Source organism: Myodes glareolus, chromosome 24 (assembly GCF_982192425.1).
Source record: "Myodes glareolus chromosome 24, mMyoGla1.1, whole genome shotgun sequence".
NCBI lineage: Eukaryota > Metazoa > Chordata > Mammalia > Rodentia > Cricetidae > Myodes > Myodes glareolus.
In genome coordinates this window covers 20984710-21009416 of record NC_142049.1, presented here as the reverse complement: position 1 = coordinate 21009416, position 24707 = coordinate 20984710, and the positions used below count along the sequence as shown (strand labels likewise).

At 42.6% G+C, this 24707-nt stretch overlaps 1 protein-coding gene across 1 annotated transcript in view; it reads left to right on the top strand.

The window, feature by feature from the left end:
- Positions 1-21823: 21823 nt before the first annotated feature.
- The window catches only part of Akap13 (A-kinase anchoring protein 13), a 271423-nt gene continuing 268539 nt past the window's right edge, over positions 21824-24707 (top strand). Inside the window, exon 1 of the mRNA XM_048434838.3 lies at positions 21824-21981. The gene's annotated coding sequence lies outside the window, so the exon portion shown is untranslated. The remainder of the gene's footprint in view (positions 21982-24707) is intronic.

Sequence of the window (24707 nt, the reverse complement as noted above, 5' to 3'; positions counted from 1 at the left end):
ACTCCATTAGTAATCAGGTGAGCTGCCGGGCATGAGGGAGAGCCCTTTGTCTCTAGTTTCTTTTCCTCACCCAGGACCCGGGTTTGTTTCCGAATTGTTTACTATATTGACTGCCTTGTGTGTTCTCACAGCCTGAGTGAATCCTTGGGACCCAACTACTATAGCACCGGATATGCTCCAATCTTGGCTCAAGAGGAGTCTGGAGCAACCTGCTATGACTCAGAAGCATGGAATTTTCATCTCCAGTCTGTTTCGTGAGGCTACATTCTTACTACTTCAATGGGAAATCTTAATAAAGTGGTAGTAATGTTTACTACCTGTATTAATAGCTGCTGTTTTTTAAATACTTTCTAATCTGCCAAGCACTGTGCAGTATAACATTCCTAACCATCATTCCAGCCCTACAGGTAGATAGCATTGTTACTGTCTTATAGTGGTAATGAGGAAATAGGCTTCAAGAGGTTAAATGACTTGCTTGTGAGGGGCTGGGAATATAGCTCACTGGGAGAGTGAATTACGTAACACGCACAAAGCCCTGAGTTCAACCGCAGGAACTATATGAAACCAGATGTGATGACTCTTCCTTATAATCCCAGCACTCAAGAAATAGAGGAAGAACAATCAGAAATTCTACATTATCTTGAACTACACACTAAGTTCAAGCCAAGCATGGGGAATATGAGACCCTGTCTCAACTTGCCTATGAATACACCATTATATGATGACTCCAAAATTTATACTCTTCTTGCTGTATCTTCCTATTATGTGTATTTTATATAAGACAAGCCTTTCCATGAACTTGAAAAACTATAAATGGGTGGAAAAGGGTAGGTTTTAACTTGGGCCAATGGGATATTTCTTTTCTTTTCCTTCCTTCCTTCTTTCCTTCCTTCCTTCCTCCCTTCCTTCCTTCTTTCCTTCCTTCCTTTCTTCTTTTCTTTCTTTCTTTCTTCTTTCCTACTTCCTCTCCACTCTTCCTTTCTTTTTTTCCTTCCTTACTTCCTTTCTTTCATTCAACCAAGAAAAAAAAATCACACAATGAATAGCAAATCTAGCAAAAGCACTAGACTTGGCCTTCTGTCGTTTTTAAAATCCAAGTTCCACACATAAACAATTATGACTGCTGACAATAAAATCCCAACCCAGTGTGAATCAGCTCAGAGAAAAAGCAAAAGAGGGCAGGGCCGGGGCTGGGTGCTCCGAGTTAGCCCCAAAGTTATGAGTCAGAGAAGTCTCAGAACAAGCTCCCTGCCAAGTTAATTCCAGGCCAGTACTTGCTGAGGTACAGCTGGTTGCACAAAGTCTGACTGGAGTGGAGTCCTGGGAAGAAAGGGCAGTGTAATATACGGAAGGAAGGCAGACTGGGTTGGTTATTAGAATTACAGTCGTTGCGCCAGATCATTTGAGCCACTAAGGCACAACACTCCTAAAGCCGCAGAATGGAAAGCACCTGCTTAAATCAGCCCCACCCTGTAGCTAGGAACTCCAGGAAAGGTGTATGTGGGACATCCAGAATGGAGACACAGAGTTATTCTTCTCAGGGTCTATTCTTTCTTTTCCATACCCCTCTGCTCTCTTTCATTTCCTTTTCCTTCTCTTCCTCCCTTCTTTCTTCCTATTGAGACAGGGTCTTCTGAATCCAGGCTGACCTCCAATTCAATACAGCCCATAATAATGCTGAACCTCGGATTCCCCTGCCTCTACATCCTAACTGATGGGAGCATGCACCCATATGCCCTGTTTTATACGGTACTGAGGACTGAAAAACCAGGGCTTCCTGTATGCTAGACAAGCATTCTACAAACTGAGCTACATCCTTAGAACTTAAAGTTAAATAATACTTTTAAATATCAACTGGCCAAAATCATTGATTAGTGCACGTTATTCTAACTATATGAGTTCTTGGAGACTTAAATGACTGATATCAAATGAAAAAATTGACTTTTTTTTTTCCCCTCTCAGGATCCAGGCATGGTGGTGCACACCTTTAATGAGAATACTCAGGCTGTAGAAGTAGGAAGATGTCTGTGAGTTCAGGACTATCCTGATCTTCATAATGCACTCTGTGACAGTCAGGGCTACAGAGTGTAACCCTGTCTCAAACTTTCCCACACCCCTATCACGGCTGGGTTAAGTGGTGTAGCCTTTGACTGGCATTAGACAAATTTCTGAATTTTATCTTGAGCACTACAGAAAATTAATTTCAAAAATGTGTGCTGGGTTGATGCCTCCCTCTCTGTTTGTGTGAACTTGGACATTATGATGAACTTGGGGTGTCCAGATTATTTTGCAGTCTATTTCCACACATACCCAGTCTCCCTGGTCTCATCTGGTGCGTTCCCCTTTGTTTTTCCAAAAGACAGAAACTGGGGATGCTCTCATCACCCAGATCCTCCTGGAGGAGGAAGAGGGGACTGTAGATACATCTTATGTGGAAAGGGAACAGGGTTTAATTGTTTTCTTTTAGGGTGCTGGGATCAAACCCAGGACCTTGGGCATGTTAGACAAGCACTCTACCTCTGAGTTACATCCCAGCCTGAGACCACACACATTAGAAAGTAAGGTATGGAAGGCAGATGAGATCCTGAAAGGACCAGAAGGAGCTGACCAGGTGCAGGAGGGAGGCAGGGACAAGTTCTGCAAGTCGAGTGTGAAATCAAGATTGCTTCTGTCTAGCAAAGGCCATGGGTGCGGAAGCGGAATGTGTGGCTGGGGAACTGGACAGGGGTAAGTCAAAAAGGGTCTGGGAAATTAGCTGTGTAATTTGGGGTTGAACATAAAATGTTTGGAGAATCTTTGAAGAATTCCAAGCAGGGGTAACATGATCAGATTTGCTGTTGCAGATTGCCGTCAAGATTTATATCCATGGGTTTGACTTGGTTTTATGAACTCGGTGGTTTTCTCCTCCATGGACAGAGAAGATACATCATTGAGAAGTAAACTTGTTTTTTTAAAAAAAAAAGAACCAAAAAAGATAACAACAACAACAAAAAACCCTTCACGCTAGATGGGATTTTGCTGCAGATGGGAGAGACTTCTGAGATGTGGGAAGACTGTTACCACTGAGGATCAAATTCACGTCTCTCATGACACTGATGGCATTGAACATTTTTACCAAAGAGAAAGGACAAAGGCCTTCACCTTTGCAAACAGGTTCTGAGCAACTTTTCAGGTGTGGGTGAACATAAGGCTCTTGCCATCCCTGAACTGTATCAACATAAGCAGTTTAGGACCATAGTGTTCTGCCAGTAAGGCACTCCGGGTCTTGTGCTCTATTTCCGGCCGTAACTAAAGGTGCTAGTATCTCACTTCCAAATGAACTTAGCTCATTTAATTAAAAAAAAAAAACCAACTATGTTTGTGAGAAGTCTGCAGAAGTGCCTTGAATGGCTCATGAGCTCATTTTTGTAGCCCTGTAACATCTGTGAACATTTTTTTTTCTTTTCAAGACAGGATTTCTGTGTAACTTTGGAGCCTGTCCTTGCACTAGCTCGGTAGACCAGGCTGCCTCTTTTCCCAAGTGCTGAGATTAAAGGCATGCACCACCAGTGTGGTGTGAACATTTATTTTTAATCATTGGCATTTACTTTGTTTATGTGGGGAGGGTGCAGACAGTAGGGAGCGTGTGGAGTGTGTGGAAGTTGGAGGACAGCTTTCAGGGGTTGGTTTCTCTGTGTGTTCCTCTGGATAGAATTCAAATCGCCAGGCTTGCTGTGCATCATTAACTGATGAACCATTTCACTGGCCCCCACTGTCACTTTTTGATCAAATTTGCTGTCAGGGCTTTTGAGTTTCAAGAACAGTTTGAAATTTGGCTAGTGGTTTGAGCCAATAATACCAGCACTTGGAAGGCTAAGGCAGGAAGATCTCTATGAGCTCCAGGCCAAGCTTATCTACATAGTGAGTTCCAGGTCAACCAAAGCTATATGGTGGGGCACTGCCTTAAAGCAAAGCAAAGCAAACAACTAAAAGAAAACAGAGAAGATTGGGTTTGGTGATACAGACCTTTAGTTTCAGCACCCAGGAAATAAAGGCTGAGAAGTTCAGTGTCACCCCTGGCTACATGGAAAGTTTGAGGCCAGCCTGGCTACATAAGAAGTCAGAGACAGAGACAGAGACAGAGACAGAGACAGAGAGAGAGAGGAAGAAGGAGGAGGAGGAGGAGGAGAGGAGAGAGAGAGAGAGAAGAGAGAAAGAGAGAAAAAAGAGAGAAAAGAGAGAAAGAGGAGAGAGAGGGGGAAAGAGAAGAGAGAGAGGAGAGAGAGAAAGAAAAGAGAGAGAGGAGAGAGAGAGGAGGAGAAGAAGAAGAAGAAGAAGAAGAAGAAGAAGAAGAAGAAGAAGAAGAAGAAGAAGAAGAAGAAGAAGAAGAAGAAACAAAAAAAAGAGAAAGACCCGGATATGGCAGTTTGCCTTACCAGTCAGACCCCATTATTAGATGCTTTGCTTACAGTGGGAACAACAGGAGAAGAATTAGGAAAGAAGGAATGTATACCTGCAAAGGCCTTAGTTATTGTGCTGCGATCTTTGATTGCCCCCATTCACTGGAGGCTTTCCTAATATGACATTTGTCTTGGCAGATGAAGTGTCACATACTAAGCAGGTGATAAGCAGCATGGCTCTATGGAGGCATTCAGGACAGCAAGTCGGAGACAAATGACAAGCTGGAATGTGGAACTGTCAGCACACACAAGCCGAGGTCCCTACATAAAAGTTATTTTGAAGGCTCCTTTGTGGCTTGGCAACTGTGCTGAAGTTCAATAGGCACGGGCTCACCTTAAAATTGTGTGTGTGTGTGTGTGTGTGTGTGTGTGTGTGTGCGTGCGTGCGTGTGTGTGTGTGTGTGTGTGTGTGTGACTGTGTGCGCGTGTGTTTTGTCTCTGTTGTTCATTATTTAAAATAAAGAATCAGGAGGTAGTGTTGCACTTAGAGTGGAAAGGAGGGCAGAGACCTTTAAGCGGAAGAGGGAGAACTGAAGCAGATTTCCAAACAGACCTGCCGTCCACTTCAAGAGCCTAGCTAAAATTACCCTGGCCAGAGTGTCTGGCGTCACAAGCTTTGTTCCCGATGGATGCTGAGGCCAAGTCGTCCCCACGTGGTACTCCAGCCACAGCTCAACAGGGAATTATACACCCACCGGGGTCTCTAGGTCAAGATTTAAGTGCGTTAGCAGAGGACCTCTTCAAGCTAAAATGATGGAGAGCCGTCAAACCCAGGCTGAAAGCTAAGGGGGTGGGGTGGCGAAGGGAAGAATAGGAAATCATCCCTTCATAAGCTTCAGTGCATTTTCACAGACTGGGGTGCACTTGTTCAATCTTAAAAACGTTAGCCTAATGCCTTGCTTCTGTCTGAGTCCATCAGTTTGCCGGGTTTGACATTGGCCAAGCCCTTGCTTTGTGTGAAAGGGAACGGGTGTGAGAAGGCAGGGAGGGGGAGGAGGTGAAGGACAGCTGTTCCAGCTTGTCTCTGTTTCCAGGGTCTCCGAAGCCCTGGAGGTCTTGGTTTCAAGCTAGATTTAACTGTGAAGGAAGTCTCCGAATGAAAACGAGACCCAGCAACAATCTCTTAAAGGTGGCAACCAGCTGGAATCTTCCCAGTAGGTTAGTAGTAAACTTCCTGTTGGTGGTATTCTTGCACCGGTCTGTAACGTGTAGATTTAGCTGGGCACCAATGTCATTGGAGGATATTCTGAGGAGTGGTAAGTGTATCAACAGGCCGGGCAGAGGGAACTCAAGGGCCTGTTCTGGAGAAGCAGAGCTGTGGAGTCAGCAGAGTGTGGCATCCATCAGCATCTCTCTGCAAGGTTGGAATCAAAGTCAGAAACGCCTGAAGGTTGCCAGACAAGATGCAACTTTTACTAAAGGATGGACGATAGGGAAGGAAGGCATTTGAGACAGAAGTTATGAGTATGATTACATGAGTCAGGGCTCTTAGAGGATCAGAACCAATAGAATGAATGTATATTACAAGGGTGGGGTGTTATTAGATTCGTTCCCATAATGTGGCTGGGCTAGCCTGACAATGGCTGTCTACATGCAGTTATGTCTGAGAACCCAGTAGCTGGCCAGCTCGTGGGACTGGATGCTTCTGCTGTGCCACTCTGGTGCAGAAGTCCTGGAGGATGCCTGGAGAGCAGCTGCTTTCAGTCGACTCCGGTAAGCCAAAGCAGCAGGTTTCCAATGCCAGCTTCACCATAACCCTGTGACAGACCCAAGACAGAAACTTCCTGTCTGTAGGAAAATGAAATAGCAAAAAGATGCTTGTCATCCAAACAGCCTGGAGCTTCCTAAGCTTCAGAAACCTTGTAAGATAATTTAAACTAGGTTGAGGTGGGGGGGACAATTTTTGCATAGGAATTAATGATTCTATCTTTCCAGAGACATACATTCTGTGCTTTCATCACAATGAACCCTTGGGAAGACAAATCTTTAAGGTGATGGAAAACCAGCCGACAGTGATTTGAAGTCCTGAGGAAGGAAGGATCAGCGTTTCTGAGGACCCATGTTTGGTTCTCAGCATCCACATGGGCAGCTCACAAACACCAGTCCCTTCAGCTCCAGGGGGTCCAAAGCCCTCTTTTGACCTCCTTTGGAACCAGCACACACATGCACAAGCACACACACACACACACACACACACACACACACACACACACACACACACGTTTTAAAAGTGAAAAAAGAAAACAGGCAAATGAGAAAGTGGTGAAATCAGTAGGTTCAAGTGTGATGTGACAAGAAGAGGTGGGACAATGTCACAACGATGTATCTGGGTCAACGATCACATGTGTTTTATAACTTAGGATAAGAGGCATGAGTAAGTGTGACACGGATAAGGACCAATAGCATGCAGCGGGACGTTTGCATTATAAAACAAAATTCTGGAGCAGCCTGAAATAAATGTCATAATAAGCTTGAGAATTAGATGGTGAAACCCTTCATAGAGAAGGTTATTAACACGAAGAGCAACCCAGTAGAATAGGTCTGTTTACAAACCCAAAATTAGACACTCTTTGGATTTAGACAGAGAAGTTTAACTTTGTACACATTTACACTGGAGGACAAGTGGTTCTGAATTCTCGGCTGAGACGTTTGGTCTTCTGCTATGAGCAGCAGTGAGTCGTTGAAGATTTGGAACTGCAAAATGAACAGCCAGGGATGTACCTCAGCAGGGAGGCTGGGAGAGGGATGTCTCGGGGGATAAAGTCCCTGCTATGCAAACACGAGACCCGAGTTCAGACCCTCAGTCCCCATATAAAAGGACTGGTGCCCTAGAAACTAGTACCAGGCTGGGCAAAGACAGTCTGATTTCTGGAACTCATTGCCCAGAGAATCTAGCCAACTGATGCCCTAACAAAGCAAGGTGGTCAGGGTAGCTGAGAGGGTAACTGCCCTTGCCACCAAGTCTGAGTTCAAGCCCCAGAACACACATGGTGGGGAGAAAACTACCTCCCCAAGTCACCCTCTGATCTGTAAGCACACTCACTCCAATCCCCCCAAAGGTATAAAAGTTGCAGAGTGACCGTGGGGCGTCAGCCTTTGACCTCCACATGTGTTGTAGGAGGAGGCTTGTTCATTTTCTGTCCCCGCCCAGACTCCCGGAATAACCACACAGAAACTGTATTAATTAAACCACTGCTTGGCCCATTAGCTCTAGCTTCTTATTGGCTAACTCTTACATATAAATTTAACCCATCTCCATTAATCTGTGCATTGCCATGTAGCAGTGGTTTACGTGGGAAAGTTCCAGCGCCTGTCTCCAGTGGGGCTACACGGCTTCTTTCTAAATCCACCTCCTTTCCCCCAGCATTTAGTTTAGTTCCTCCCCTCTGCCTAGATCTGTTCTGCCCTGCTCTGCTATAGGCTCAAGATAGTTTTTTAAATTAACTAATGCTATTCACAGCATACAGAAGGGAATCCCATATCACCTCTCCTTTTCTGTTTAAATGAAAAGGAGGGTTTTACGTTTAACATAATAAAATTACATATAACAAAATAGTTATCAAGCAAGAATTACAGTTGCAATATTTATATCTACTTTATCTTTTATCATAACTGAGGAAAACTATAGCTATAAATTCTTCAACTCCATCAAAGACTCCAGAAGGATATATTACCTAAGTAAACAGAAAGTGCATTGTTAGCATCGTCCAAAACTCTAGAATTGAGAAACATCTTCTGTACCTACATCCATCTTCAGTCTACAGGTCCATAGTATCCTGCAGACTTTTCCATTAAGCAGGTAATTTCAAAGACAGTTCTACCTATATTGGCAGTTTGTCTTCTGTGTCCTGCAGAATGTCTAGCAGACTCTCTCATGAAACAGGAACTCGGAAGGACCATCTCACCTTTAGACAAGTTCAGTAGTCATTTCTCTGTGGGTCCTGCATGTGCAGTTCACCCAACATACCATCAAGCAGTCCAGGCAAGAGCAGTTTCTTGCCCAAATGGCTATCCCACTCCATAAGGAACCTCTTTGATACCCATCTTCCTCTTGAAGTAAACGGTACTGCCAGGAGCATATGTATCTCATTGTCATGAAAAGTCCTCTAAGTTCCTAAAACATTTAAAATGACATATGCTGTAGTCTTTGAAAAGTTTGAAAAATGCCTACCCATCTGAAATACATATCTGTCCAACTAGAAAATCTAATTAACATGACTACAAGCTTGATATTATATTATAGATGATTATTTATTAACCTATATTCTTAATTATACATTGCATTTTTAAATGAGCTACACAAACACAATACCTTAAGAGCAGAAATATATGCATATATGTATATATATATACATTCATACATACATACGGGCCCCCAGTTCACATGCACACAAAATCATATGTGTAACACACACACAAAGAGAAAGAGAGAGAGACAGAAAGAGATACAAAGAAAGATACACAGGGAGAGATAGAGAGATACAGACAAAGTAAAAGGGAGATAAATTTATAATTTTATTCTACACTCCGAGTTCCTCAAAGCCATCTGACTAGGGAGACTGATCATACCTTCAAGCTCTGGGTTCCATTGAGAGACCTTACCTCACTGAATAAGGTGGGAGATTGATTGAGGATGGGTCCTAACATCAACCTGAGCCTCCATATGCATGTGCACCCATGTACATGCCCATCCACACATGTCTCATATGCATGCAAAACAGGTTTGCACATACATGCATTATACACAGATCTCTGAAAAATAGAGAAAGGAAACAATGAAAAAGAAAAAACTGGCTCAAGCCATTAAGAAACTAGTCATTTTTAGCAGTTAGGATTACATTAATTGTGTGTATGTGTGTCATATATGTATGTACACATGTTCATGTTGCGCTATGTGTGGCGGTCAGAAGATAGCTTTTGGCAGTCCATTTTTTCTTTCCACCATGGCGAAACTGTGATGAAACTCAGGTCACTGGGCTTGACAACAAGTACCTTAACCTGTTGAGCCATCTGGCCAGACCCATCCTCTCTCTTTTATTTTACTCTGTGTCTACTTATTTTCATAGTTAAAGTTATTTCTTTTGGACATGTGTAAAGTGTAGCCCAGGTTGATCCTAAACGTGTGATGCTCTTTTTTTTTTTTTTTTTTTTTTACTTTTTTTTACTATGCCTCGAACTCCCAAGTGCTAGGATTGCAGGCCTGCATCGCCACTCCCAGCTCGGGTTCGCCTCCTTAATAACACAACCTCTATAAAGTGTTAGGAAAATAAAACACTGAAGATGAAAGCAAATCTAAAGGAGAAAAAAAATTCTGCCAGCAAACCTGGGCTTAAGCTTCATGTGAGTCGCTGGGGTCCGTTTCCACTAAGTGATGTTTAAGGCTCAAAAAACACGGTGTTTCTCTAACTCCAGCTTCAGAACCCTACCATTATAAATAATTGGGGATAATTATGAGAGCAGCTGAATAAACTGGGAAAGACCGGGCATAAAGAGCAAAGCAATAGGAGGAAATGTGGAACACAGAGCCTGCCCATAAATCTCCCTGGAGACACGGTGACAGCCCTCCCCTCCACACTGGAACCTGTTTGGGGGTGAATCCCAAACCAAACCTAAACAAATAAAATCAGTGTTCTTCCCCCAAAGTGACTTTTTGTCTTTATAGTTACTAGGAACTGGTGGAATGTCCATGGGCTTTTTTCTCCACTGAAAATGACACCTCTCTGAGTCCAACTGAGAAACACAGCAGTAACGTTGAGGTCAGGGTGGTCCCTTAATCCTGAAGTCGTGTTGTGATTCTCTCTTCACCAGTCTGGCAGCCCTCAACCCAGAACCGCTTCTAACATAATGATGGTAGAAGGCTAATAGGGTCCAAGGGACAGCCATTAAGCCTACATATTGCTGAAAAAGTTACAGAGAAAAGAAAGGGTTTCAGAAATTAAATAAATTGTTCTGTCAATAAGTGGTACATCTGGTGTGTATTAATCAAAGGCTGGGTTGCCTCTGAGAGAGGAGACAGAATGGGTGGCTGCCATGGCTTCTAGGGAGGTTAATACAAGTTAAGGAACACTTTTGGTTAGGGATTCTCTATGATAATTGTGATAGGTTCATGTTTCCTGACATCCCCCCGCCCGTGTGTGTATGTACATGTACAAATATGGGTGTGGAGATCAGAGGGCAACCTCTATCGTGACACTTCCAGTACATTCCACTTATTGTTTGAGATAAGGTCTCTCACAACCCTGGAAGTTTACCAGATAGGCTAGGTGGGGAGCTTTATGGATCTGCCTGTCTGCTTCCCTGTCTCCCTGTTACTAGGAGTACAGACGCACAAAGCCATGCCTGATTTTTATATGGGCTCAGGGGCTCTGAACTCAGGTCCACATCCTTGCAAGGCAAGTGATTTAGGGACCCTCTCTCCAGCCCTGCGTTTTTCTAATATTACATCTACAAATCAAATTGACTCCAGTATATTGCCCCTAAACAGGGAAACTGAAGGAGTTAAAGGGGGCAGAAGATTTGTGCTGTGCCAGACAGCAGGTTAAGGGTTATCCACAGGCTGTTGTGTGGATCAAAGCTGTTGACCTGGAGTGAACTCTCTGCCGAGAAAGAATTTGAGAATTCTAGCCAGGTAGGGTGAGACATGCATTTAATCCCAGCACTCGAGAGGCAGAGGCAGGCCGATTTCTTTGAGTTCCAGGACAGGCTCCAAAGCTACAGAGAAACCCTGTCTCAAAAAACCAAATAAATAAATAGATTTGACTTAACCCAAGCTCCAATTGCTTCTTTCTGTTTCCTATGAGAAGAACTTAAATCGGGTTAGACTCCTGATGCCCTCACTAATCAGCACGGTTACCATAGAGAATTATGTACAATGTACACCAAGGTTCCTAAAGTTGTTAATATTGTCAATCACCCGAAAATAAAAATTGCTGAGCTAGTCAGTAGACATTTACCTGCGAAACAACATATAATCCTAACCATTTGTGTAGTTCATATGCACAAAATGACTGAAATGTATTAACAGGAATGTATCCTGAGCCTGGCTCCATTGGTTTACCTGCCTTGACAGAACATCCATTCTGCAGGCAAGATCAGCGCTCGGAGTCTTAAGTGGAGGAAGAGGGGAGAAGCGAGGCTGACCTGAAGGAAGACCCGTGCCTAGGCTACTCTAGATTGGGAAACCTGGTGTGGTGGTGCACACTTTTAGTCCCGGCAACTCAGGAGTACAAGACAAACAGATTTCTGTGAGTTTGAGGCCAGTCTGGTTTACATAGAGAGTTTTAGGGTATCCAGAGAGACTCTGATTTAAAAAAAAAAATTGACAACTTTCCCCTAGTTTTCGGGTTTCAGTTCTTGGCAGATAAACTGTGCCAACTATTGGCAGTGGCACTTGGGGCACTCTGCCTAATCTCCCTAAACTTTTATTATTTATAAGATGCCCCCATTGTCATAAGGGTTTTTGTGAAGAACAAGTGAGATAAAAATGCAAGCGAGAGAGAGACAGTATAGGTGTTGTGGTCTGAAGCACACGTTTAGGTTTAGAAGTAATTCCCAGTGAAAGCACACAACAGCAAGGGACCGGGGGAAAGAGATGAATAGTAGAATTTGTCCTTAGCATGTGAGATGCCCTGGGTTTGGTCCCCAGCACAAAAACAAGGCAACAAGCATGCAAGCAAGCAAGCAACAAAAACCACAGATCAATGTCTTCTGCTGGTCAGACCCTTAAGAGCCAATTTTATTATAAGGGTACTAACTTCCCCAATGGGCTACTCAACTGATCAGCTAGTAGATAAATGGACTCTTAGGAGGTGGGACATAGTTGGAAGAAGCAGGTCACTAGTAACACTCCTCTGAAGGCAATATCTTGACCCCAGCCCCTTTCCTGTTCATTTTTTTCGATTTCCTGGCTACCAAGGACGGCATGGCTCTCCTGCTACGCTGTTCTGCCCCACCATGTAGCAATGTACCCAGCCAAATCCACACTGAAGCCTCTGAGATGCCGAGTCAGAATAAACACCTTCTCCTTCAAGATCTCACTAAGTAGCCCAGGCTGGCCTTGAATTCTCACTCCTCCTGCCCTAGTGTCTCAAATACTCATCACATTTAGCTCTTTGGTCTTGCCACAGCAATGGGAAGCTGAAAAACATAGAATCAACCACTCTGATTGTTCTTGAGCAACAGAGTAACTTCCAGCCTTTTGAACACTTGAAATATAGCTAATCTGAATTGAGATGTGTTATAGATGTGAAGCATACAATGCTTTATTTTGAAGACTTGATACACCAAAAAGAATGTAAAATACCTAATTAATGAATTTTATATGGATTTCGTGTTGGAAAAGTATTTAGATTACAGTTAGCTAAATAAAATTAGTATTAGGGGTAATTTTATACTGTTTCCTTTTTTAATGTGAATACAAAAAAACATTAAGCAATATACATCTGTGCCTTTGAATTTCCAAAGAAAGTCTTTTATTACCCATGCACTTACAACCCTGCCCTAAGAGAGACTTTCCCTGATTAATTGTTCTTCTAGGATACATCTTCTGTGTCCCCTACTTGGACCCCGCCATCGTTTGGATCTGGGATGTTCCCCAAAGACCCATGTGTTGAAGGTCTAAGCTCAGAAGGTGTTGGAACTTTTTACAGGGGGGGCCAACAACAGATAAGCCACCCATGGTGTGTTCTTGAAGAGAAAATCTGGACCCCAAATCCACCCTTGCTTCTCTTGCTTCCTGGACTGAAACCTGGAAACCTGTAAGTCAAAGCCGGTAAACTTTTTTATTGACTTGTTTGGGTGCTGTTGCTGAAGCAGGGTATTACTATGTAGTCCAAACTGGCCTTGAATTTCAGCAGTTCTTCTGCCTCTGCCCACTAAGTGCTGAGATTATAGGTGTGGGCCACCATGCCTAGCGACTTTTCTCCTGCTAAGATGATCACCTCGGTTATTCTGCCACAATAAGGGGAAACTGAGAAATACAAATACCTTCTTCTCTAAATCATGAGCCTCCAAGTAGATGTACTATTCTTTGTGTCTCTTACTCTCAGAATTTAGTTAAAAATTCTTTTTAGATTTATTTCATTTTCTGTGCATGAGTCTTTGTTTTGCTTTGTTGTGGTGTGTGTGTGTGTGTTTTGGCCTATATATGTGTATACGCACCATGTGTATGTACACATCTGGAACCTGCAGAGGTTAGAAGAAGGCATTGGATCCACTGGAACTGGAGTTATGGAAGGCTGTAAGCCACTATATGGGTGTTGGGAACCAAACTTAGGTTCTCTGGAAGAATAACAAATGATCTTAACCACTGAAGCTTTTCTCCAGTCCCGGTATTTACTTTTCTGTTTGTTTGTTTTTTGAGACAGGGTTTCTCTGTGTAACAGCTCTGGCGGTCCTGAAATTTGCTTTGTAGACCAGACTGATTCAAACTCACAGAGCTCCGTCTGCCTCTGCCTCCTAAGTGCTGGTATTAAAGGCTTACACCACTACCTCCTGGTCTGTATTCCCCTTTTAAAAGATACTTAGACATTTGGTCTCTGGTTTGCTCTCTTGTTTCCCTTGCTTGACTGTAAGTTCCTTGAGGGTAAGACCCTTATCCTTCCCCTGTAACCCCTGGACCAAAGTTCATGCTTGACCCACAACAAACTTTCAACAGTTAACTGCCAGCAGGTGACAGAACTGACCAGGCATCACCAGCTCATTATAGTGGTGAATCAATTAAGAATCCTTGTGGATGTGAAACAGTAGAACCCTCTGCTCTGACTTTATAGGCTTATGCAACTGAAGCCCTGTATTTGTTCCCACCCCAGGCACTGCTGGCTTCACTTATTTTACCTTCCTCCAGTGGTAAGCTCCTAGAGATTCTAAGTGTTCCTTCCTCATGGCAACAAGATTCTGACAAGCCTGTTCTCAGACTAATTTCAAAGCAAAGACTCTAAGCAAGAAAGGCCCTGATTGTGTGTGTGTGCACGCGTGTGCACATGTGTGTAGTGTGTGTGTGTGTGTGTGTGTGTGTGTGTGTGTGTATAAAACTTAGCTCTCCTACTCCTGATCAGATTGTCTGGGGTACTGTGTCCAGCCCTGACCCAATCTCAGTAACCTATGAATAAGGTGTATCTCTTGCTGGTAGGCACAGTGCTAAGACCAGGGAATTGGGGATGTGGTAGAGTTGGCTTTGCACTAAACAAAGGGCCAAAAAGAGAAGTAGGAAAAGAAACATCAAGAATCTGTTTCTACCACAAAAGCAAGAAAATGCCCAGCGCCGCACAAGAGCCCTGGGACAAGCTTGTTCCAGTATCATTTATAGGAGTAGACATTTCAGGAACTGCAGGGCCTCAGAGAAGCTTTTGTTCTTCTTTGTTGACTTTTTTTTCTTTATCCTTTGCTTTGGTATTGCCAGGGACTGTAAAAAAGGGTTTATTTTTGTTAGGTTTTTAGGTATAACAGCCTTGTAAATAAAATTGAAAGCTACAAGTCAACTGGAGAGATACAAAATCTACCCACTGCTTGATAAGACCCTGACATCTTTCCTAGCTTAAAACTTATTCAGAGAAAGTCAGGATGATTAAACCTGAAACTACTTTCTTTGAAAGTGAGGCCCCACCGGAGAGCTATGTGGTGCACTCTGAAGACCAAGCCTTTAGTTTCAGGGTCATTTAGCTGGAAGGTGCTCCCATAGTAGCATTGTGTAGTCACTCACGCACAACTTTTATTGAGTCCTTATTGTGTGCCTGGTACTGTTATAGGTAAAGGACTGGAGGGGTAAAGGAAGCTGTCTCCAGGCAGCAACTTTGAGGCCTGCCTGGGCTACAAGAAATCTGTCTTCAAAAAATAAAACAAAACCAATAACAAGCAAAAAAAATGAGCCATGTTCAAGTTAGTGTGCTCTGAGATCCTCCTGGCAAGCTTTCTGAACAGGGAATTCCATCAGGGTGGTGCCAGGCTGAAAGCTGTTTACGGTCAGCTTCAGTAGAGAAACAATTTGTCTTCAGGAAGCTTGTGTACTCGAAGTGACCCAAATGAAGTCAGAGAACTGGGTTATGAATCACATATAGAGGCAGGCACATTAGAATAACACCAATTTTTTCAGTGGAAACCCTGAAATCCAGAAAGGCCTGGACATATTTTCTGCAAAATCTAAGAGAACAGAGATGCCCACCCAGATTACTTTAGCCAACACAAAACCGTCAATTAAAATAGATGGGGAAAAAACATTCTATGACAAAAAAAACAACCAAAAAACAAAAAAAGAAATCCCAAAAAACTAAAACAGTTTCTGTCAATTCAGCTCTACAGAAGGCACTAGAAAAAAAGTTTCAGTCTGATGAAATTAACCACACCCAAGAAGAGACAAGAAATAAATAATCCAAGAATAGTAAGTCAAAAGAGGGTTGGAAAACCACACCATAAAAACAAAATAGCGGGAATCAATAAGAATAGATCATTGATAACATTCCACATTAATTGTTTTAATTCCCCAACAAAAAGACACAGACTAACAGATTGGATTAAAAAACATGATACAGACTGGAGAAGTGGCATAGGGGTTAAGAATACTGGCTGCTTTTGCAGAGGCTCCAATTTCAAATCCTCGCGATGTGGAAAGTCCTTCTGTATATGTGTTGCTTTTATTGATTAGTGAATAAAGAAACTTCTTTGAGCCTATAGCAGGACAGAACAGAGCTGGGCAGGGAAAACTAAACTGAATGCTGGGAGGAAAGGAGGCGGAGTCAAGGAGAAGCCATGTAGCCCCACAGGAGACAGATGCTGGGGACAAAACTTTACCTGGTAAGCCACAGTCACGTGGCAATACACAGATTAATGGGTTAGTTCAGGATATAAGAGCTAGCTAGCAGTGCACTTAAGTAACTGGCCAAGCAGTGATTTAAATAATATAGTTTTCTGTGTGATTATTTTGGGAGTCTGGGTGGCTGGGAAACAAACAAGCAGCTTCCTGTTACATCCTAGCACCCAAGTGGCAGTTCACAATTGTCTATAAGTCCAGCTCCAGAGGATCCAATGCCTTATTCCAGACTCCATGGGACACACACACACACACACACACACACACACACACACACACACAATTTTAAAATAACAGGATCCATCTTTTTGCTGCATCCAAGAAATATACCTCACTATTAAAGATAAACAACACTTCAACATAAAGGATGGAAAAAAGATTTTCTAAGCAAATGAATCTAAGAAGCAAGTAGTTGTAGCCATTTTAATATCTTATAACATAGTCTTCAAACAAAAACTAAACAGAATAGATAGGGAAGAACAGTGTAGATTCATTAAAGTAAGCTCCCTCAAGAGAATATTGTAACTCTAATTATTTATGTACCAAATATAAGGGCACCCAAACTCATAAAAGAAACATTACTACAGCTAAAATCACATATTGACCCTCACACAAGGATAGTGGATGAATTCAATACCTTACTCTTGCCAATAAACAGGTCATCCAGACAAAACTACACAGAGGAATGCTGGAGTTAAGTAATATCATAAATCAAATGGACCTAGCAGATGTCCACAGAACATTGCACCCAAACACTGAAGAATATATTTTCTTCTCAGAAGCCCATGGAGCTTTCTCCAAAAAAATTTTTTAATAACAAGTACAAAAAAAATTTAATAACACCCTGTATTCTATTTGATCACCATGAATTGGATTGGATATCAATGACAGCAGAAATGATACAAAGTCAAGGAAACTAAACAACTCACTGCAGAATGAAAAATGGGTCAAGACAGAAATCAGCTGGAAATGAAAACATTTTGTGACTTGAATGAAAACAAAGATACAACATAACCAAACCTATGAGACACAAGGAAGACAGTTCTAAGAGGCAAGTTCACAGCACTAAGTGCCTACTTTTCTCATATTTGTAACTTGCAGCACACCTGGAATTTCTATAACAAGAAGAATTAATACTCCAAAAGAATATAAGAAAAAATTCAGGGCTTAAGTCACTGAGCTAGAAACAAAACAAAATACAAAGAATCAATGAAACAAAGAATTGGTTCTTGGAGTTTGAAGAAAATCAATACAATTGACAAAAGCATTAGTCAAAGTGACTAAAAGACAAATAGAGATCCTAGGATAGCTCTCACCAAGAAAGTGAAAGACTTGTATAATAAAAACTCTAAGGCATTGAAGAATGAAATTGAAGAGGACATCAGAAGATGGAACAATCTCTCATGCTCATGGATCAGTAGGATTAACATTGTGAAAAGGGCTACTCTACTATAGCAATTCTTAATAAAAAGAATAAATTCAAGTTTGTTTTTGATATTCTGAGTTTTTGTGTTTCCATACAAAGTTGAAGATTCTTATTTTCAATTTCTGTGAAGAACTGTATTAGAATTTTGATGGATGTTGTGTTGAATATATAGTGTACACTGGAGTAAGATAGCATCTTCAACAGACGGTGCCAGTCAAACTGGATGACTGCTTACAGAAGAATGAAAATAGATCCCTATCTATCACTCTGCAGAAAATTCCAAATGGATCAAGAACCTCAATATAAGATATGATATCCTGACTCTGAAAGAAGAGAAAATGGAGAGATAGCCTTGAACTCATGGGCACAGAGGAAGACTTTCTGAACAGAACACTGATAGCACAGGCATTAAGGCCAATTAATAATAAATGTGACCTCACAAAGTTGAGAAACTTCTATATGGTAAAGGACACTATCATTTGGGCAAAGCAGCAGCCTATAGAATGGCAAAAGATCTTTAGATTAGATAATCTAATTTAGACAATCTAAATTAGATTAGACATCTAATTTACCAATTATACATCTGATGGAGAGCTAATATCTAGAATATATAAATAAAAAAACTGAATATCAAGAAAACACATAAGCCAGTTCAAAAGTGGGGTACAGAACTAAGCAGAGAGCCTTCAAAAAATGAAACACAAATGGCTGATATGCCTTTAAAGACTTGTTCAACATCCTTAGTCATCAGGGAAATGCAAATTAAATGTACTTTGAGATTTCGTCTTATACCAGTCAGAACAGCCAAGATCAATAAAATAAAGCTCATGCTGTCAATGACACAGGGAAAGAGTAACACTTATTTATTGCTGGTGCAAGTGCAAACTTGTCTAGCCACTCTGGAAATCAGTGTGGTGGTTTCCTTGGAAGTTATCTACCTCAAGATCAAGCTAAACCATATGTATATGCCCAAAATACAGAAATACTTGCTCATTCATGTTCATTGCTGTTCTAGTCTTAATAGCTAGAAAGTGGAAACACCTTAGATGTCCAACAGCCGATGAAAGGATGATGAAAATGTGATCCATTTACACACTGGAATATTATTCAGCTCTTAAAAATCATAAAATTCTCAGGTAAATGGATAGAGCTAGAAAAAGTCATTTCAAGAGAGATCGCAAAAGATAAATACTGTATGTTTTCTCTCATATACAGATGTTAGCTTTTAAGCTTTCAATATGTATGCTATAATCCAAATAACCCCAGAGGTTAGATACTAAGTAAGAGGCTGGGGAAAGGGGAGGCTCTCCCAAAGAAGGAGAGATAGAATATATTGTTATGAAGAGACAAAGGGGAAGCTAGGAGGATTAAATTGGGAGGGGAAGAGAGAAAAGGGTAAAGGAGGACTATAGTGAGGGACAACTAATACCAAATGACTTTTGGAGACCAATGTGGAAACCTACTACTGTAGAAGCTTCCTAAAACACGTACATGTTTGTAAAGAATCTAAATGGAGTTACCAAATAATAGAGGGGCAACGAGACATCTTATGCCACCAAGTAAAACCTCCAGTGCCAGGAATGGTGATATCTTGTTGAACTGTTGGTCAAAGAGGCCCCGTGGAAATCCCCAAACTTCACAGACTATTTCCAATGCTACTGATTATTTTCCATAACCTGATAGCAAGAATCTATTGATGAAGGTAACATTTACTTCTATCATCAAACACGAAAGAGTGAAGCTAGTGCCTAATTAGAAGCTTCACCTTTATTGATTAGCCATCATGGTACTAGAAGGTATGCATAATACCATAAGAAAAAGGTAATCATCAATATTTCTGAGCTACAAACCTGTGAACAGTGACCTGCCTGCATGACATACTAGTTCAATAGTGGCACAAATGTTATGGGAGTAACGAACCACTTTGTGGTTCCATGAGATGGAACTCATACCTACACTGCCAACGTGGCTAAGAATTTCTAACTGGTATGTCATGGACCTAGGGTAAACGTACTGTTATTATTCTAATAAAGGAACATAGCAATAAAATGACTCCTAATAACATCTAGCCATACCTACAGATCAGTACCCCGATCCAATCCACATCAGAGAAGCTTCTTCTTGTAGTAGCTAGGAGTTAACAAAGAGATCCACAAGTGCACAATGTGGAGAAGGTGACAGACATTGGGGCATTCCGTCCTAAATGGTTTGGATCAAACCCCTCCCCACAAGGCTCAGGGAGGTATGAGGAAGAGGAGGCAGAAGCATTAAGAGTCGGAGGTGAGGGATGACTCCGAGGAAACAATGACTCCCAGGAACAATAGACTGAGGTACGTATGAAATCATGCAGACTATGGCAGCACACACAAAATTTGCACAGGTTTGAGCTGGATGAAGTCCAAGCACTGAGAGGGGGAAGTGGTCATGGGCTCCCATTTCGCTTTGTTTTGACTTTTTCTGGGGGAGGGGAACTCTTATCTGTGTTTTGATGGTTTGATTTCCATTTTTGTGTTTCTTAAGTTTTGTTTTTGTTTTTGAAAGAAAGAGAAAAAAGAACATAAAGTTATGTGGGAAAAGTCTCTGAATTAATTTTTTTTTTACAACAATAAAGTTGGGTGTGTGGTGAGGTGGGGAGGATATAGGACAAATTGGGGGAGAGGAAAACAAGATCAAAATATATTGTATGAAGTTTTTCAATTTAAAAAGCATTTTGAAAGAATGAAAGCACCATGTAGCAAGAGAAATGTCTGGTACAGCCATTGAGTACCCATAATATCCTCTGTTAGGTAGGTGGGTGCTGGTGGTGGGCTTGCCTGAACTAAAATTTCCCAATGGCAGTGATTTTCATTTTTTTCAGGTCTGTGTCTTGTACTAGCAATTAAAAAAATGACTTTAGTAATGAGATTAATCTTTTCATATAATTCTCTGAAAATTTCATACATTCATACAGTATATTTTGAACATATTCACCATTCTTCTCAACTTATTCTTTTGTTTTCTTTAAAACATTATAATTCGCCGTGTTCAATTTGTGTTGCCCCTATACGCACGGGTGTGAGGCTACGCACCGAGGCATGGCTGACCAAAGGGGTTCCGAGCCTTAAAGGAAAGTGACTCTCCCTTCCCTAGCAGCAATCAACTGTCAATATCTCCTTCCTCATATGCCCCACCCTCCAAAGGGCCATGCATCTTAGGGGTATAGCTACATGACATTTTCATATTTATAAGTTTGTATAACTTAGCTCAAAATACAGAACCAGTACTGCAGGATTTCTGTCCTGTTCCTCCTCAGTCAATACCTTTCTCCCCCTAGATAACCACCCTTCTTACTTCAATCAATATAAATCAATTTGAGCTGCACAGAAAACCTCACATTTCTAGCTTAATATTTATATCCCCAGGCCGTCTTCAACTTTCTATTGACCAAAGAAATAACATCTGTCAAAACAGTTGGGCATGATAGGCGCGTTTTCCCCTAATAACATATTACAATATGTAACTATTAGAGAGAGAAGTTTCTTCTTGTACCAATTAATTTAATCTCTTGGGTCATCATTGGGCACATGCCCATATTTTGTTTCTCCGAAGCCACTAGATGATTTCTTGAAGTCCTTAGCAACTCAAAGCCAGTGGTTTTGTGGTGATCGAGTAGCTCAGTCACAAGATACACTGTGATAATCTTCATCCCGTCAACCGGCCATTCACCCCATTCAACGAACTTGTTAAGTACCTAGCGTTACTCCACCTTGGACACTAAGAAAACCCCATTTCTTGGTTGGAATTGAAACACAAGAGTAGATTCTGTCAGTGGGTGGTGAGTGTTCCAACTTAGGTAAGCACCAGGCGCACGGAGGAAGGGCGGCTTCCGGAGATGGGGCGGATAGGAGAAGGTGGGTGGGCATTTCCCCAGCAGCTGTTGCCAGCCACCCGACTTTGATCACTTTGCCGCCTGGCAGCCGTAGCGTACAGCCTCATCGTTCCTTAGCAACCGGAGCCAACAGCTAGGAAGCCTTCCTATTGGACTCACACATCCTGACGGGCAACCGAGTTGTCCAACCGCAATTCCGAAGCTTGGCCGATTGCCCCGCCTACTCCCGGTCCGCAGGCAGCGCATGCGCGGGTGGGCCGGACTGTGTGCAGGGCGGTCGCGGAGCCAGAGGAGCCGCTGCTAAGTGTTTGGACTCGGTCGACACCGCGGTGCTTGCTCCTCGCCCCAGCCGCCGCCGAGGGAGCGGCCGCCTATTGTCCTTCGCCGCCGCCAAGGCGCGGAGCTGCTCCGGCTCGGCCCGCGGGGGAGCCCGGGGAGCCGCACGGTGAGAGCGCAACTTAGTTGAGGGAGTTGAGGGAAGTTTGGGCGTCTGAGGAGGGGGCGCGCGCGCGGTCGCCCCTCCCCCTCGGTTGCTCTCGGCCGCGCGCGCGAGCGAGCTGCGGGACTCGGGGGCGCGCGGGCGCGACGCGGGTGGCGGACCCGTTGTCCTGCGGAGCATCCGCGGCTCGGGGGGTGGGTGGCGCGGTCGCCGATTCCAGCCTCCTCGGATCCGGCTGCCCGCTTCAGTGACTCCTGCTGGGGCTTTTCCTCTGAGGGATGGCTGCTCGATGGGGCGCGCCGCCCTGACGGTCTGTGGCCACGGGAACGAGCTCCCCGGGGCAGTCGAGCGGGGTAAACACTCCGCGCCCCGAGCCGCCTTCGGGGGCTTTTCCGCGCTTTATCCCGGGGCGGGGAACGAGGGGCGCGAACGACGCTCCGGGAACTGTGCGTTCGGCTTCTCAGTCACCGAGCCATAGTGCATCGGCTCACACTTTCAGACCTAGTCGCTGCTTTGGTAGCTGGGACTCGCGAGACGCATAAAACTCTGGATGAGAAAAATCCTCAGTATTCTTCTCGTTGAGAAAGTGTGTACCCCCATCCCCACCCCATTATACAGCCGAAAGATTGGGTCACATTACGTTGCTAGACCCTACTGTGAATTCAGGAATTCACAGTGAAAATTGGATTGAGCAGCATTTTAGTGTTCGGTCGTTTGCACTCCATAATGAAGTTATTTTGAGAGTTCATTGCCAAAGTGATGTGCCTCACCCTCTTCTCCCCATTTATTTCCAGAAGTCGCTTGTTCATTTTTTTTTTCTTTAAATGTTTGGATTGCCAGGTCAGGTGAATTCTCCAGTTCTTGAAAGGTCATTCATTGTCTGTAAAGGAGTTCCCATCAGTTGAGATGACTCAGATAAATCGGTGTCACTTTCGTACACCTTCATTTCTTGGGGATTTACAAACTGCATTAAGCATTCGCCTTCTTAAGTTTGAGGTGAATTCCTTCCTCTGCATTTCGTTGATTGGACTTAAACACTATGATGATGATGATTCTGTTTTCGTTCCCAAGTGGAACTATCCTAAGTGTCCAAGCATTCGTATTAAAACACAGTGACGATGTCGTTTCATGTTTATTTCAGTTGTGTCTCTTTGGCATCCGTTAAAGTTTTCTTTGAAAAACACAGCAAATGATATTTTGCTTTGCTTCCTATGCGAATAACGTGGAGAAACGTGGCTTGGGTTTTCTAGCTTATTCGGCTTTTCTTTTCGAAATCCAGCTTTGTTTACCTAATGAAACCAAGGGAAAACAGTCTTAAGTCACAGGCATCCAGGGCTTGAAATCTTTGTGCTTAATTTTCCTTCCCTAGGTGGGTGTGGTGAGGGAAAGGAGATTGACAGAAGTTGGTAGTTATTAGGGAGTTACATAATATAAACATAATTGCCTACAAAGTCGGATGACAAGGACACCAGTTGCTTTCCTTCCCTGGACTGTGATAACGTGACAATACTTGATTGTGTTTTAGTCTTTCTTAGAATTTCATTTACTTCACTAAATGGAGACTGTATATAATACAAATGGTCTTTCCTGGTCTTTTTCCTCCTTAAGGACCATGATGGGGGGTGTTTTGCTATGTACTGTCTTTGCTAGAAAAGTCTCTACACATGGTCAGTATTCAGCTTTCATTTGATTTGGATGAAGAGATTTTTACCTGCTACTGAAAGTGTACACGGAAGAGACTCATTATTTCTTGGGCCTTGTACAAAATGATTAGTTTGCACAGCTGTAGTGAAATTTAGTTTAGGAGAATTTGCTAAGTCTCCCTTTGAAACAGGGTCTCATTATGTAGCCCATGCTGGTCTTGAACTCACAGAGCTCCACCTGCCTTCTAAGTGCTGGAATTAAATGCCTAGAACCCCATCCCCTTTGAGTTAGGGTTTGCCTTGTAGTGTAGGCTGGCTTTGAACTCAAGGCTTCCCTGCCTCAGTTTCTTTAGGACTAGATAATGGGTTTGTATCACTTTTCCCAGCTTTAAAAACTCTTTAATTTGTTGATTTGTTCTGAAGATAACTGGAGTTTGGATGGTACACTGTGGACTTCCAAAAAAAAAAATAACAGTTTAGAAATCATCCCTCATACTCCCCTTTGTTGAGACTATTAAACTCCTGAACAAATTCATCCATAACTCTTTCCGTTCCTTTATTGTGAAATTGGGAGGGAGCACAATTTAGAAGAAATTCAATTTTTGGAGTTATGTCAATTTGAGTTCAGATCCTTACTTTTTCTTTATCTGTTTTTGAAGCCCCAAGCATCTCACTTAAGCTCTGAGCATGTTTTTTTTTTTTTCCTTGTAAGGAGTAGTAACATTGCATGTTCTTAGGACACATGAAACAGTATAAGGGACTTAGTACACTGTCCAATCTCGTGTAGGTGGCTGTTTCCTGGTGGCTAAAATGATAATTTTGGTACATTTTTATATGCTTTTTAAAATGTTATTTCTGGACAGATGATGATGGCTCAGTTGGTAAAGACACTTGCTACCAATCCTGTTGACCAGAGTTCAGCTCCCAGAACCCCACGTAGTAGAAGGAGAGAACCATCCCCTGAAAGTTGCCCTCTGGCCTCTTCATTTACAGTGTAGCACTTAACCCCCATGCTAAGCTCACAGATGGATATAAACTTTATGAAAGAAGTCGTTTGAGCAGAAGGATGGTAGAAGCTATAGTGTTTCC